Source organism: Idiotropiscis lumnitzeri, chromosome 10 (genome assembly GCF_059441095.1).
Source record: "Idiotropiscis lumnitzeri isolate Australia: NSW breed Sydney's pygmy pipehorse chromosome 10, RoL_Ilum_1.0, whole genome shotgun sequence".
Classification (NCBI taxonomy): domain Eukaryota; kingdom Metazoa; phylum Chordata; class Actinopteri; order Syngnathiformes; family Syngnathidae; genus Idiotropiscis; species Idiotropiscis lumnitzeri.
Genome location: NC_142400.1, coordinates 17,351,393 through 17,368,108, shown reverse-complemented (window position 1 = coordinate 17,368,108; position 16,716 = coordinate 17,351,393). Strand labels below are relative to the sequence as shown.

The 16,716-nt window shown below is 39.9% G+C and overlaps 1 pseudogene across 1 annotated transcript; it reads left to right on the top strand.

Moving 5' to 3' along the window:
• Positions 1 to 13,983: 13,983 nt before the first annotated feature.
• Positions 13,984 to 16,699, top strand: LOC148329540 (uncharacterized; annotated as a pseudogene). Its single transcript, XR_015845642.1, has 5 exons — positions 13,984 to 14,466; positions 14,541 to 14,609; positions 14,697 to 14,832; positions 15,072 to 15,243; positions 15,360 to 16,699. The product of XR_015845642.1 is annotated as an uncharacterized LOC148329540 (transcript).
• Positions 16,700 to 16,716: the final 17 nt, after the last annotated feature.

Here is a 16,716-nt window from a genome sequence, read left to right as displayed (position 1 = left end):
AAATTAAACCAGGGAACTCCCCTGGTACCGCAAAACAAATTAGTGCAAACAAATTACACAGAGTCAACACACAAACAGTTGAACATCTGTGACTCTTTGGACTAGTGGAGCTGGTGGCTAACATCTACAACCTCAATTCCAATGAAGTTGGGACGTTGTGTAAAATGTAAAGATGAGGCGAGGTTCAACACTTTTTGAACAACTGCGTTAGATAATTGTTGAACAGTGTAAGGACAATGTCCCTCAATGTAGAATTAAAAAATCATTTATCGTCCATAATAACGTCAAAACATTTAGACAATCGGGATAAATGACTACTTGTAAGCAGCATGGCCGAAAACCAACATTGAATGCCCGTGAAGCGGCACTACATAAAAAACGACATAAATCATTGAACGATATCACCACACAAGGGCTCGGGAACACTTGAGCAAACCAATGTCAGTAACTCCAGTTTGACGCAAAATCCTTAAGTGCAACTCAAAACTCTACCACAAGAGTCATTTTATTAACAAAACCCAAACATGCCACTGGTGTAAGATGGACTGATGCAAAGTTGAAAAGTCTTTGTAGGTCTGACAAGTCCACATTTCAAATTGTTTTTGGGGAATTGTGGACTTTGTGTCCTCTGAGCCAAAGACTTAAAGAACTGTCTGAACTGTAATAAACCTAAAGTTAAAAAGCCAACATCTGTGATGAGATGGGGCTGTCTTAGTGCTAATGGCATGGATAATTTACACATCTGTGAAGGCACCATTAAAGCACAAAGGTACAAAGAGGTTTTGGAAAAACATATGCCTCCGTAGCAACGTAGTAAAAGAGTGCATGTACTAGCTTGGCCTGCCTGCAGTCCAGACCTGTCCCCCATTGAAAATGTTGTTCCTAAATATTTATTAAATGCTGTTAAAAGAAAACGGTGGAAAACATGATCCTGTCCCAGCTAACGCCTTACAACCATAAAATTGACGTGAAATTTTTGCCCATTCTACCTTGCAAAACAGCTCCAGCTCACTTAGATTAGATGGAGATCATATGTGAACAGCAGTTTTCAGAACTCTCTCCACAGATTCTCATTTTCAGGGCAGTGTTTTAACTTGCCCATTCTAACGCTCCAGACCATGCTGCTGCCATCACCATGTTGGACAGTGGGGATGGTCTGTTTAGGGTGTATATATATATATATATATGCTGATTAAACAAGGGGTCAAAAGGTCAGGCATACATTATTATGCTGCAGTATATTTTTCTTTTTTTCCCAGTGTTTGTCTTTCAGCTCAGTCAGACACCTCCCTCGGCCCCCTGGGCCCTTTTGGCCCTCTGGCTGTGGTTTTGGCCTGTCCATCTGCCTCCCACAGTGTAAGCCTGGTGGGAAGGGGTCCGTGAAAGACCCTTGCACCCTTCTCAAACCCCATCCCCACGCAACACTCTCACCAGCCCGCAGGCCAGCTGCTTGCTTGCCAGAATGTGCACATCGCTGCCAGGTGCGCCCGAGGACTCGCAAGAGGAACACAACAACACACACTCACAATACCGACACATATGCTCAATAAGCCTCTTTACAAATGGAGGCCCTACAACACACATGGTTATACAAGTCGGCCAAATACAAGAAAAATGCATATACACACACACACATACACACACGTAGCCTTGACTTTGGCCAATGCTTTCATTTACAGGCTCAGGTGTTTCCCCATAGCCCTTCATAATGGCCTGAGCTTAGAGGGGCGAGACACCAACAGGTGGCGCTGTTTTCTTAACTAATTGCAGCTTTATTTATTCATTGGCATGAAAAAGCTTCCAGATGACTTTGGCTGGTCAATTTAATTTAGAAAAAAGCTTGTGTGTGTGTGCGTGTGTGTGTGTGGGGGGTGTGTGTGTGGGGGTGTGCATGTGTGCGTGTATACAGAGCCAGGCCGAGGCAAGAGCAAAGGAAGAACCTGCTTGGGGCCACCTGAAAACTAGGGAATCCCCAAGCACAACAAATTATCAATCAACAGAACTTGATGAGCTTGGTGTATTATAATTTTATGGTTATTATTTTAATGTTATTATTCTGTTAATGTATTGTGTTTATGGAGGCCTAAACAGGCACAAAACATCACAAAACTTTGCACACTCATTGGGCCTGGCGAAAATTTCAAGATTATAATGTTGTCATGCACTAGTACCAAAACAAAATTAGCCCCGTATTGCCCCTGAAAGTCGCAAAACAAAATCAAATCCACGTATGTTTGACCAAGGGCTATGAAAATTGGGAAGCATGTGTCAATGAACATCAAATGAGATGTAATTTTTTTGAATGTCCAATTTTGGCCCTTATTCGCACATTTACATTGAACATATAACTGCAGCATCATTTTCAAGAAACTAATTTTGACTGACTGCGACTGATTTCTCCCTTGATTAAAACAGAATAGAGATCTATTATTTCTATATTCAAGAGGAATATTTGGTCATGTTAGCATCTCTAGCCTTTCGGAATGTTGTTGTCCAGTCAATTGCACAGCACATTTCGTGCCAAACGCGCAACTGAGTTGACACTTAACGTCGGGTGTGAACAGTGGCGATATTGCTTGCTAATTAACAATCCTCATTGGTGTTAGTTTCAGTTGCTAACGACTGACTGAGCCAGCCAAGCAATTTCCTGCCATTATTCATGGCGAATGCTTTCGCTACATATTTATCAACACAATGTCCTTGTCCAGTTCCCAGCAAGGAAGTAAACACGTGAATGTACAAAAAGCTCAGCCTTGGCCTGTCAAGTGAGCAAACTTTGGGGAGATACTCATTCCGAATAACTTGAAGATGAAATGTTCAACTTGCGACTACGTAAAAACTTACCTGCTTACTTTTAGGACTCACTGATATTGCCAGGCATGTGCACAGATTAGTTGTCCTCTATTACTTGCCCTTTTGCCATGGATGAGAAAAGCGGCCTTTCTGCCAAAGTCCTTTTTATTTACACAATAAAAAGTCCCCTTTAGAATTGGGCCCCAAGCTGATTTGATCATACAAGCTCCTCACTTTGCACCCTGCCTCCTCCTCCTCCACCTAGATATCATTCCCAAGTGCAACACGGTGAATTAAAAAAATTCTAAAAAGACTGTATTTGATCCTTAAAAGAACAATCAAAGAATGCAGTACACTGTATAATTGATAGATTCCTTTGTTCAGAATCACATTTTTTCCCCTCTAATTGAGTTGAATTTAAGCATTTTGGAGTGCAAATTTTTCTCTTGGAGATGAGTGGGAGAAAATCTTCAGAATGAATGAAAAGCCCTGCACGCAGCGTACTTGCGGCCCACATCCAATGTAAAACGTGTGTGAGTAACTTATGAAGACATGGAGGGAAGGGGGAATGGCCATACTTCTCATTGACAGGAGCCTCTATTGAACTCCTTAACTTTGTATTTATTCCGCCAAAACAAATTGATAACATAGAAATCGCAAGCTAATATAATATTACTGATAAAAATATATATATATATATATATATATTCAGCTTGTTGGACCATTCCTTCTAAATGATCCCTTTAACCTTACAGCAACACAAAACCCAACAAGCTCACGACAGCAGCTCATATTATAATAAATAATATTGACAGACCAGGTCAATGAAATTTGGGGTATTCCTCTTCATTGTTTTATTTCAATTGAAATAGGAAAAAAAAGGACAATACATCTAATTTCTGCACCATAAAAATGAATAACAACGAGGCAGATATTGGGACAGATTATGGAGCGCTGAAGTGAAGCAAGTTAAGAACTTCAGAAAGAGAGAGAGAGAGCGAGTGCCAGAGGACTTGGGTGACACTGGTTTTTTCAGAGAGAGGATCCAGAACAAGAAAGAGAGAACGATGAAGATCCTAATCGTGAAGAGGCTGAGAGTGAGATACAAGCAGTAAAAATAAAGAAAAATAAACACATGCCAGCTGAAAGAGGGAGTTTGCAGAGTTAAAACTGCTAGCAAGATTGTAATGTAGCCTCACATTACAACAAGCCACGCCAATCACATCCTCAAATTCACCAAACGAGCAAAGATAGCAAAATTAAGATAGCATTAGCATTGCAAACCACTTAGATGTGTGACTTATTTGTAAAGTCTTACCACAACACTAAATTTTATTGGACTGAAGTTTGATTTGCAATCAATTGAAAACAATTTAAGTGATAAACTTGCTAGTCAAGCAAAGGTAACTCTATGTTCACCAAAATCCATCAAGTAGGTACCGCTTTTACATGGAGCCTTGTATTCCAATTACAATCGGGTTAGAAGTAGACATGAAAATACGCCATATAATCACCTTGATCGGCATAAACCAAATGGAAATTGATTTTCAATTATTATAACACATATTAGTATATTTTAATTGATATTGGGACAAACATTTCAAACATGGTTTTTCAAAACTAGTGAAAAGGCAATTGTGCTGTGTGGCCGTCACAATACAGTACAAGTAAAATATATTTCTGTTTGTTCCTGCAATAATTTTGGTGATGTATTGCCAATTTGGGGGTCAAACACCTGCTCACAGAAATGTCAATGCACATGTCTGAATATTGTTGTGTGTTTATTTTAATTGGAGAAAGCAGACATCACCATCATTTTGTGTCGCCCTACACTGCTACTCACATCCCGCCCCACTCCTAGCCCTCGCCCTCGTCCAGATCTTATCTAGCTGCTTGTGCCCGAACATCCCAATTGTTGCGCCCTAAAAAAACAATAATTATAAATCCCGAGAAGACTGAGGGAGAAATATAACAGCTTTCTTCTGATGTGCCCCATCCTTTTTTTTTCTTAATCTCCCCCTCCTCTGTTTCATAAGAGCCAAGGGAGGTGGTGAAGGAGGTTTGGGGTGGTGGTGTGCTGGCAAAGCCTCTTTAAACTCTCCGGCATTATGGAGGATTATTTTGTGCAGAGATCCTGGCTTATGTGTCTGTTTTTTTTTCTCTCCCTCTTTCTCCCCTTGCTTGTGGCAGACATGCTCGGTAAACAGGTTGTGTCACACTTGATTGCATTTGAGAAATTAAAAAGCAGCAGTGACAATAGGCCAGTGCTGGTGGATGAGGGCCCGGGCGGGGTGGGGGTAGCGATGGAGGGCCACTGACACCATAAGACCCAACTCTTTGGGGACTCCCGCTACGCTGCGTGACAGAAGCAGCCCTCGCTGCCACAACAATACGAGGGCTCGTCCTTCAGAGAGCACTCCTCCCGCGCACTTACCAAGTCTATCTGCAGCAGGCCATCTGCTCGCCTTTTCTCTTTCTTCTCATTCCTCTTCTGTGTTTGAATCGAGCTCAAACATTCAAGTGTTTACCAGCGCACGCACTCTGCCAGGTTGTAGGTGTTTATGAGTGTTTTCAAGGCATATCCCCCTTGTGATTTACAAAGTGTGTATACATAGGGAGAAACATAACTGCTTGTCTGCAGATTCACTGCAAAAGTTATAAACCTCACGAGATATTTACAGTTTGAATGTGAAATCCACCCAGGCTTTTTTTTTTAAACATTATATCATTCTCTGGTTTTGAATAATCAGTGCTGTAATAACTGTTGGATGAGATTCATTTTCCAAGGCCAAAGCTCCTGCAGTTTGGGTTTTGCCCTATAGGAGACAGTGTTACACTATATAAACAATGGAACCACATGGTTGATCATTTGATGAAAGAAATAAAATTGACCGTTAAAGTCATGTATGTATATCTAGGGGGTTGATTATGGTCATAATTTTGCCTTAAAATGACTAGTTCATATTTTGATTGAGCTTTAGGTTTCTTAGATTCTAATAATACAGAAAATTGTATTAAGGTTACGCATGCACGACAGTCCACGATATATAATGATGAATATAAATAATGTGCAAATATTATTTCATGAAATGTATGCAAAAATTACTGGACATAACCCCAAATTCTAATCATTGACGCTTGTGTTAGCCATTTCGTATAAATGTTGGTGTTACTATAATCAGCAAACCACAAGCGAAAGAAAAAAAAGCCCAAGAAAAAGTAAACTCACATAGTTGTTTTATTAGTTTATTAAGTGGCCCAATATAAGACCACCCAAAAAAAATTCAACACACTTAAGCATGATTTGCCTCCATCTGAATTCTCATCAAGATTTTCCGATCTCTCGCATGACGTCATGCCTGATCTGACAGCTTCCAAAGTTCACACTGTCTTTAGAAGTCTATATTTTTTTCCTGAAAATTGTACCACCTCAGGCACCTTTAACATTAGCAATTTGTATAACTCTCTTCGAGCATGTTTGTATAATTTGGTTAGCCTCGTCTCCATTATGTGTGTTGCCATGAGAATGACAGCCAGTTGAAACAGTTCACAGGAACAAACCGCTCGTGTTTGTCAACACACTGTTTTATTCACGTATGGCTTCTTCACACAGATCCATTAACTTGTTGCCGTCCGTTGCCGTACAGCTTCAAGCCAAACATTGCCACTAATCTATTTATCGCCATGGGTCTTTTTGCCTCTGTGCTCTCCCTGCAATAGTCAGCCACGTTTAATTTAATACGTCTCACTCGGCTAAATCTAATCTGGAGTTTTGCAGCACATTTGCTCGCAGTTATTTGTTTTTGACAGGAGTGAAGCCGACACGAGTTCCGTCCCGTCCCTTTCCGAACGCCGCGCCTCCGTCGAGGGAGCAACCTGCGCTGGCCTGTCTCCAGCGTGGAGGCCTCCTAATATATAATCTGTTGATTTACTGTCACCTCAAGGAGCACAGTCAACCCCGAGGAGATGCCGCCGAAATTCATTAATCTAATTAGATATGTCATATTGCCCAAATGAGATGGTGTTACGGCTTTGCTGCAGGATAAGTGCAAAGTAAGACCGGGTCCCAAATGGATAGCATGCAGCCGACGTGTGCTAACGCTACTGTGCTTCATTACACTCTTAATTACCTATTGTTTCTAACCAGTTGGTGGCGTTTTAATGAGAATCTACAGGCAGTTAAATGTAATCTAAATTTTCTAATCTACTGGTCCATTACCAAAGAGTCAAAATGTTATTGGTTTTGTGAGTAATCAGACTTTTAAATGGTGCTGATATCACTCCCGGAGGGCAAGGACAGGGCTTCCACTGTGTAATTGAATTCAGATTTTTTTCTCCTTCTTTGTCATCTTTTTTTCTTTTCTCTGCAGAAGGCACAGAGGAAGATTTTATCATTCGGGTTGAGGAGCATGTCTTTGGTTCTGTTTGGATCACACATTTTTTCGTGTGTTTTTTTTTCCCAGGCATATGTCTCAATGGCAAGTGTGCATGCAGTCAGCATAGGTGTGCGTGCGTGTGTGTGTGTGTGTGTGTTTTGCAGCCGAGTCTGTCCGCATTGCTGTGCTGTCACCTGCAGCCAGATAAGACAAAGGATTTATCACCCAGTGAATTGCCTTTGAGTGCTGGATAAACCGGTTCCAATGCATCCTCGGACGAAAATGCTGCGAGGTTAATGAGAGCCAAATTCGCAGAGGGCTAAATCTATTAGGTTTTCATAGGATGGAATCAATCAACATGCACTGCACAGGTGGATTTGTCATTTTGAAGCATTGCCCGTTTGAATTCAGAAACACAATCTTCCACACGGAATGATTCACTTTGATTTTGATTGCCTCTTCATCAAGAAGATGACAGCTATGAAGTAATTTTCTTTTCCATGATGTTACACACACTTATTAGCTCCAGCTTCTTTTGCAGTTGAGGAATGTTCTCCTTCTACATGCAGCAAAACCACATTTTCTTTTAAAACAAAACAATGTTAATTACAGCAACGCACATTTTTTAACTTCAACTCAATAAAATTGTTTTACCACTATGACCACTTGTAGAATCTAACGAGATGCGGTACAAAGATGAATAAAGCTCCGTTTTGACAGACACGAGCAGAGGGGTGCAATACCAGTTTGCTTGGTATTGCGTTTTACAACTTGCGTTTGAGTGGAACCGTGTTGTTTCATACTGTAAGATTTTGATTACCTTATGACCCTACCTCAAAAAAGTTAGAGAGCTCAAAGTGTAGCTTTTGCACCCCTGCAAACTATAAACACAATTTTCATGCAGTTTTTGGATTGGACCTTATCAGATTCTGTTAGTCGCCATGCCATTGTGATCGGTAAGGTATCTGGACCCCTATGAAAAAAAAAACATCACTACGGGCTCACAACTTTGAAGTCAGAAATTTCTATGCTCCTGTCAGTGATGAGCTATTCAAATTACCAACACTTTCTGGTAAGACTCATGTTATTTACTAACTGGCACAGATTCATTTAATTTTCTCTTGGAACTCAGAACAACACACAAATGTGAAACTTCCAAGTTGTTCCCTCAAAAAAAAAAAAAAAAAAAAAAAGAAAGAACACTGAAAACTGAAATTACTTTACCTTCCAAGATTTAGTTGGAACTCAATTGAAACATTCTGTTTGGATGTCACACAAAAGATAAGTATTTTGTTTCTATTGTAAGCTTTTGACTGGAGAGTGGGCTTGTTATGTTCAAAATTTCTGGAACTAATGGTTCCTTTTGATTTCTCTTTCTCCCATAGTTTTTTATTTGGCACAGTACACTAACAGAGAATTGGCTTAACTTTTACCTCCGTGGATGTTGTAAGGCAAGATAAGGTCTCGTCATGCACAAGATAAGAAGACATCCATTCATCCATTTTCAAAACCACCCTGAACTGATCACCTGTCAGTATATACATATATATATATATATATATATATATATATATATATATATATATATATATACATATACAGGACGCCTTGGGTTTGAATGAATGCGTTTCCCCATTGCATCTGTGCAAAGTGACCAGAGACAGGCATCCACAAAAGGAAAATCCTGTACCCCATCTGAAGAGCAGCATTATTCAAACAAGTCTTTGTTGTGACTGCACTGTGCAAGTCATCACATTCCTGTCACAGGCATCTGCATTGGATGTCTGCACTGTGTCCTTATTTAGATCAGCTTTCACTTTATCTCAAGTTGTAATGCCTGGAAAAAAGGCAACTTGCCAAGTTTGCATTGTTCCGTCTGATGCACATGTACACTCATCATCTAATTGCCTATTTTCAACTTTGAAAATAGAAAAAGTGTACAATCATGGCTGTACACGTGCGCAGTGTAATGGGAGCCAAAGGAAGAAGTATGTCAAAAAATCTACGTTTCAACATTCTCAGGTAGGTATTCAAGAGAACATTCACTGATTTGTGTTTCTCTCTACCTCAGTCACAGCACCGTTTTTTTTTCTCTCCCTGGGCAAAATCCCCCTCATAATACCGTCATTTAGGACACCACAGCTGGAGAAATAATACAGACGTGCACCTATACACTACTGAGTGTTGGACGACCTAGCTTCTTCTTGAAAATGGCCTCGCAGGTGTTTCTGCAATTAAATCCACACTTTTCCGTCCTTCGGCCATAGTGGTTTAAAAAAGCAAGAATATATTTTTGATTTTCGAACAGTTACGAATTCCGGGTGTATTGATTTCACATAGCGCTGTCCCCTCATGAGTGAGTATCTAATCACAAGCCGCGTTCATCGCCTTCAGCGTAAGGCCAGTGAGAAATTTTGGATTAATCACCTGAGTTAATGCTTTAATTTTGACAGCCCTAATATATATATACATATATATATATATATGTGTGTGTGTGCGTGGGGTGTGTGTGTGTGTGTGTGTGTATTTTGTATTTTTTTTGTTGCTCACGTTTCACCATATATGTGAAACGTGAACTCAGGACATGGCTTTCTGATCAAGGTCTGATGTTGCTTGTTTGTGCAAAGTCTCTGACTCTGAATGTATGTTCTCGATCAGACCGTGTGCATTTATTCTCTTTGTTCAAATGATCCCCAGGGTACCTTGGAAGTCACAGGGTCAATGTCTCCTCTGTTTGCTTCTGAACTTGTGAGCATTCTATTTAATTAGGCAGCTAATCAGCCTCTAAACACACAAGAAAATGAGACAATCTGTATCTGTTTACTTCCCTATATTTGCATGTATAGCAGGTTGGAAAAAAAATCATTTATCCGGGAGAAAGATCAAGGTCATGGCTCTTCCTCACACCCGATTCTGTGAAAGCAATTAATGTGTTGGCTGCTGAAGTTCAGTTGGAGGACACGTGCAGCAAAACAATAGCACATGACAGCTGCTCTCTGCTATCTCTGGCTCTGTTTTCTTGCCGCATTAATTATATTTGCAGATTCTGTCATTAACTTCAGAATGGTGGAGAAGTTCGCAATTGTTCACATTTGTTATCACAAGTCAGATGCCATGCGCGTGGGCCCAAATGATGAATGCAATCAGTCAACATGTCTTTCTATTTGATCATTTATATTTGCAGTGAAGCCAAGTTTGTCATTCAAAATTAACTTGTTTAGAGTGTAATTAATCTTATACCATAATATTTATAAAGTGTGCCAGTCATAAACAGTGAAAACAAAAAAAATATGAAACACTATTTATTAGCCTATATGGAAATAAAATGTTTTTGTTGACCACATCTTAACATTTGTTGTCTTTTTACATAAGCAAGATCATCAATTATTGTCAAGGTTGTACTTTCTGAATACAAATATAATATGTTATTTTTTTAGCCTCTTATCATAACACCGGTATGGAATTAAAGATTTGTGCAAAAAGTCAATATTTAAAAAGTATTGAGTTGGCAGCACAGTGCACGAGCAGTTAACACGGCTGCCTTACAGTTGAAAGATCGTGGGTTTGAATTAGGCTCCAGCTCACCTGCCACGCTAATTAGGACACACAGTATTGTGATTATCATTATTAATCACAACAACACTAATAATAATAATAATAATAATAATAATAACAATAATAATAATAATAAACAGATGTGTTATTATTTTTATGTATGGGAGTTGATTTGTTGACTCCTCTGGTCAATATATTTCTTCATATCATACTGCTTTATTCATTGAATACTCTGCACCAGCCTACACATTATCTGTTATTGTGTTTTATGAAATAAATGTTGGTATTATTCATAGAAATAACATTCACATCTGCATTGAGGTTTATAGAGTTGTCATTAATGATTAGTTTGAATTCCTCTGTAGTTTTCATAGTTGCATTTCTGATAAGATTTTCAAGTGTGCTCCTGGAGTTCAATCATTGTCTCGTTATTAGTTTCACCTGTTTCTGGTCATGATTCTTCTTGTGTCTCCTCCCAATCAGCTCCCTCCATCCACTCTATGTATGACATGTGAACCCTGTTGCCATCAACATATTCGTAGATCTTTTTTATTTGTGAGAATCCACACACATAGTGAAGAAAAAAAGTATGTTTAATGCTCTTACAGAGTGTGATATACTCAACACAGTACACCACAGACTTCACGATATCATCCATACTGCGCGTCATGAGCCCAAATCAAAATTAGTACCAAGATTGACCTGTTGGTAGCGGCAGTGGTAGTAGGCCTGAAAGCACATCCACTTACTGTGGGTGGACAGGAAAGGCAGTAACCAGCCTCTCATCTCCATTCGCAATAAAACAAAGTTGAGCACTTTATTGGACAGACTTTTGACTACTGGGACACAGCAGAGGACAGCAACACTTTGATGCATGGCTGTGTGACTGACATTGAAAAGAAAAGGGAAAAGAAAGCATGTGTGTGTCTGAATGTGAGCGTAACACATCTCCATGTGTGTGGCCATTTGCATTAGAGTGTGCTCGACCATGTGCAGATGTGCGTGGCACAGTGGACCAGAACAGAGTGTTGACAGTAGTGGAAATGCCGCTGCTTGCCGATGCCTGCATTGAGGCTGACAGACGCCATGCCTGTCAATCACGATAAATGCCCACTAGTTCCAATTTCACATCATCTCACTTTCTTAGCTCCAAAGATGGAAATAGGATTTAGAAACACTTTTCAGTCAGTGGATATCATGCATTGGGTGTTAGTTCAACACATCCCAAAACAAATATAATGTGAGATTTTGGCCTCTTTTGCACTTTAGATGTGTGGACTTTGCATGTTCTCCCTGTTCCTACATAGGTTTTCTTCGGGTAATCCAGTTACCTCCCACATTCCAAAAGACGATGCAGATGAATTTTTGTAGTGGTATACTTCCCTGGCTTGCGTGGGGGCAGCGTGGGATCGGTTCCGACTAATTGTAAGTGACTGTGTGTGCCCTGCAACTGGCTGGTGACCAGTTCAATTGTAGTCCGCCTGACCCTACAAGTCAGCTGGGATAGGCTCCAGCGCCCTCCCGCGACCCTGTACAGGATTAGCGGTGTGGATAATGACATGATGTGAACCACCTCCAAGACTTATTTGTACAATACACATTGTGGCATTTTCACCCTGGAGAAGAAAAAAAACTCGTGTATTTAATGTATTCAAGTCTGGCGAGCTTAGTGGGTGGCAACGTAAGATGCCAGACGACTGCTTCACTTCTCACTATGGCGAGTAGTCGGTGGTGTGAGTTCATCATACATACGTCCATGACGTTGTCATAGTCTACATCTAACTCATGCACCGAGTTGCGGGATAACAACCAATCAAAGTGATCAATTGTCACAGATGGAAGACACGATTTTGCAAACTGCAATTGATGGCACATCCATTCCAATTATAGATAAAGAAAAGCACAATGTTCTAAAAATCTCTTAATTCTTCACAGTTTGAAAGGTTTCTTTTTGTGTAGCTTTTTTCATGCTTGTATTATGAATGGGCAAGGATGTAGTATGTGAATGCATTTCAATTTATGAAACCAGGACTGTGGGAGTTACTGACGGCGTAGTTGTACACTCGTCTGACTTGCGTGTAGGGAGTGTGGGATTGGTTCCCACTCAGTTAGATTCTGTGTGTACCCTGTGAGTGGCGACCAGTCCAGAGTGTCGTGTGACTTTTTCCTCAGGAGTCAGCTTGGACAGGCTCCACCCACACATGGTTGTGGTTGGTAGGATGAACAATTACATCTCAGCCATCTTGTTTGCAATCATGTAAAAGTAATAATTTTGATTGATATTGACTGTAAATCAAAAGTATTTACTAGAGACAGATATTTTTTCAGTTTTCATTCTTCATATTCTTTAAAAATACAGTTGATATTAACGAATTGTGGCAAAGTATTAAGGAGAGCATGATCAGGGGTGACCATGGCCATCTAGCTCCGCCCCTGTTACATTAAAAATGAGACAGTAGCAACCATTAAAGCTACTGTTAATATTAAAATTGTTCATTGTAAGCGATTCTTTTGAAAAATGCATTTATATTTTACTTGCATTTGACAAAAAATTGGTTTCAATGAAGAAACAACAAACAGTTCTGCTCAGCATGTTTTAAGAGTGCAGGTATACTCTCTGTTATGAGCTCATGTATATATTGTATGTATGTCTAACGTAAGAAAAACAAATCCAAATGTTTTAAAAAATTGCCTCATAGGGATCCAAGTTAAGACACACATACCTAGTGTGGACTGTACATATTTAAATAAATCGAGAGACCTGATGTAAATGAAGCACGGACAACTTCTTCACAGTGCAGTACAGTGTATAAATACAGTACAATTAACACATATTCAATGGAGGGAAAATTATGAATCACAAAGAAAACAAAACTAAATGTATTACTGATAATTCCATCCATTTTTACAGTACATGATGAATTGCATGAATGATCTTAGCCAATAATTGTGCCTGCTGAATACATACATTACATCAAAACCTGTTTGTTAATTATCATTTCAGAGAAGGTAAAGTAGGAATGATAATATTAGGATGATATCACTATTTATCATCCAAACTTCATGATGGACAGGGATGATGATACATCCATGTCACTAGAATAATGTTATCATATCACAGTCACTAATTTTGGTACCACATAGAACGCAATGTCCCTGTTTTCTCCCCCCACGCCCCTCCTCGTCATCATCCAATCAGATGCAGACCTTTATATTGTAGCTGGGGAAGAAGAACATATTGCTGTCCGTTAGCAGGCATACTAGCTAGCTAGTCCACAAAACTAGATGTCAGCAAACACTTTGGCGATGGTTAATGATAAAAGTGCACATCTTGTTTCTGATTATGAACCACGACACAAAATATTCGGCTACCTGATCAACAATATAGCCATTTTGTGTCAAAGTGAGGTCGTTCGTTTCTTCCTCATCAGACAGTCACGTGACGGCCAGGACACCACACGACGGCGGAAGCCCAAACTGATTCGCGTGATTTACCCAACAAATCATATCAAATTGATAAGGACCTCCGCCTTTGTTTAACTGTAAAACGGCAGCAGAATGGGTTGCTTAGCAACGATCAAAGGGAGAACAACGTCATGTGTGACGTGATTATAAGCATCTCTGCCAAGTGGAATTTAAATTTCCCGGTGCACGTTAGTTAAAGAGAGTCTGCTCTAGACTGAGATACAACGCCAACATGGATTTTATTGATGGTGGCATTGGCATCTACAGACCACTTATGGTATGTATGTCCAGATGTAAAATTGAAACTATGAATTAAGTGCTCATATGAGTGTTGTCTTAATTCCATTATAGAAGTTTTTTTGACACTCCAGCATATAAACAATGCAGACCTGCTGGAATGCGATCTCTTATAAGCTACAGGTCAGAACAGCGATATAGCAGTGTGCTACAAAATCCAAAAACAGGAAAGGTATGCACAAGGACATTAGGTTTTGTTTTCTTCATTAGATTGGACTGTTGGCAGAACTTTTTGGACTTCAACAAAAAAACCTGATTCCATCTGACGTGACTGCTGATGCAATGGCTGACCTGCTGGTGGAGGAGTAGTAAAAAAGATTTGGAGCCTCATGGATACATAATAACAGTAAATGGTTGCATTCAAACCTATTCATTTTTCAAACCCCTTGTACTGCGTTACTTAATCATATCTTGTGCATTACAAAAATGTCGATGCTGACAGTTTCTGTCTTCTTAAGATCAGGTTTCTTTAGAGATTCTAAATATGAAAGCGCTACATGAATAAAGATGTATTGTACGGTATAATTTCTGATGATCTTCTATGCAATGGGGAGTTTGTGCTATTATTTTATGGCTTTAATTAAGAATCCTGGTTATCCAAACTTGGGTATAAATCCTACAAATGATGTCAAAGCTGCTCATTGCATCTTGTTCTTGTGCAGGTCTTTGAGGTGAACACCAGCATGAAGATGAGAGATATTGAGTGTGAAGCAAGAAGGCTCCTTGACTCCCCTGAGACGATCCCTCCCCAGTTAAAGTGAGTCTTCCTTGATAGACTTTTCTTATGAGCCCAAGTATAATGTTCAGAATGTCTGCATGCAGTATTTATCAAACATGTGTATTAATATATGCTTTTGTCATTCTCAACTCCAGACATACTACAATCTTACGCAAAGCTCTGCAGTTTGCTGAGAGTTTGAGGCAGCAGAAGGCCACCAATGCTGATCTACTCAGCACACGTGCAATCGTGATAAAGGTTCTTCCAAAAGTCCTGCAGATCTTTTGGTTGCCTCCACCAACCACCCCCTTTACCATGCCATCCAGGTACCTTAGCAAAATGGCTGTCGGCGTGATGCAGGCTGTGTTGGACCGCATATCCCAGACACTGTCCTCCATTCAAATACAATTCTCCTATTCCATAAGAGACAATTTGGTCCTGTCAATCCAGGAAAAAGTGAGACAGGCTTTCACTGCGCACGACCTGGTGGAGAGCATTCACAGTTTTCAACCACAGTTCTTAAAGACCATGACAGATGTCACAGTTAAAGAAATCGGTGCACTTTCTTCTCTTTTTGCATCCATCCCATCTTTACCGTCTCCACCATCTCCAGACCTTTCTTCAGAGACGGCTTCACTTCCACCTGATGACAACCTGATTGAGGAGCCAACCAAGGAAAAATATCCGATCGTCAGCGAAGAAGCTGTTGATTTAGCGTCAGCTCAATTACTTCCTTCAAGCAGCGAGAAAGAGAACATTAACCAGGATGGCACTACAGGCATGTTGAGGATCTTCAGCAATGTCTCAAAATGGTTGAAAATGCTCTTTTTCAGAGAGCACGGACGAAGATCATACACTTCTGACATTTACATGCCGCATACATAATTGGTGCCTTTACCTTCGGGCCACAACTCCCCAGAACGGGTTATTGCCATGTCATGCAGGTTGCAGCTTGCATCATTAAAATAATTGGATGCAAGGAGGCGTCAGCGCCACAATTACCTCACTACAAAGGGGCGTTGGCACTTGGCAGTGACCTTGGGTGCTAAACTTCACACTCAGTTACGGTTGGTGGATTTCTGCGTCCTCTAAAGCAAATTTCCAGGTTGATTTCAAGCTCCCGTCCTTCATCTTGCACCTTACACAAAGGACAGTGAGCTGGGGAAAAAACTGTGAAAATGCCTTCTTTGATGGCAGTAGTGCAAATGGGGCTTTATGCAATTTAGGGTATAATACATAATATTCATTCAACACACTGTGAATTTTTTTATATTTTATAACTGCCGTATTTGTTTTTCCTCTTTTAACAGTCGTAATGCTTGATGCTTATATACATTTTTTTCTTATTCAAATGTACTGTGTTTAATTCACTTACTTAAATATGTTTTTTAAATGACAAGTCAGTATTAATTTTAACCCAGTTACCCTAAATCCTTAGAAATTCATTCATTGTTTGAATATTGATTTTCGTGTCTGCGAGTAATTAAACAGAAAATATGAAAAAACTACCAC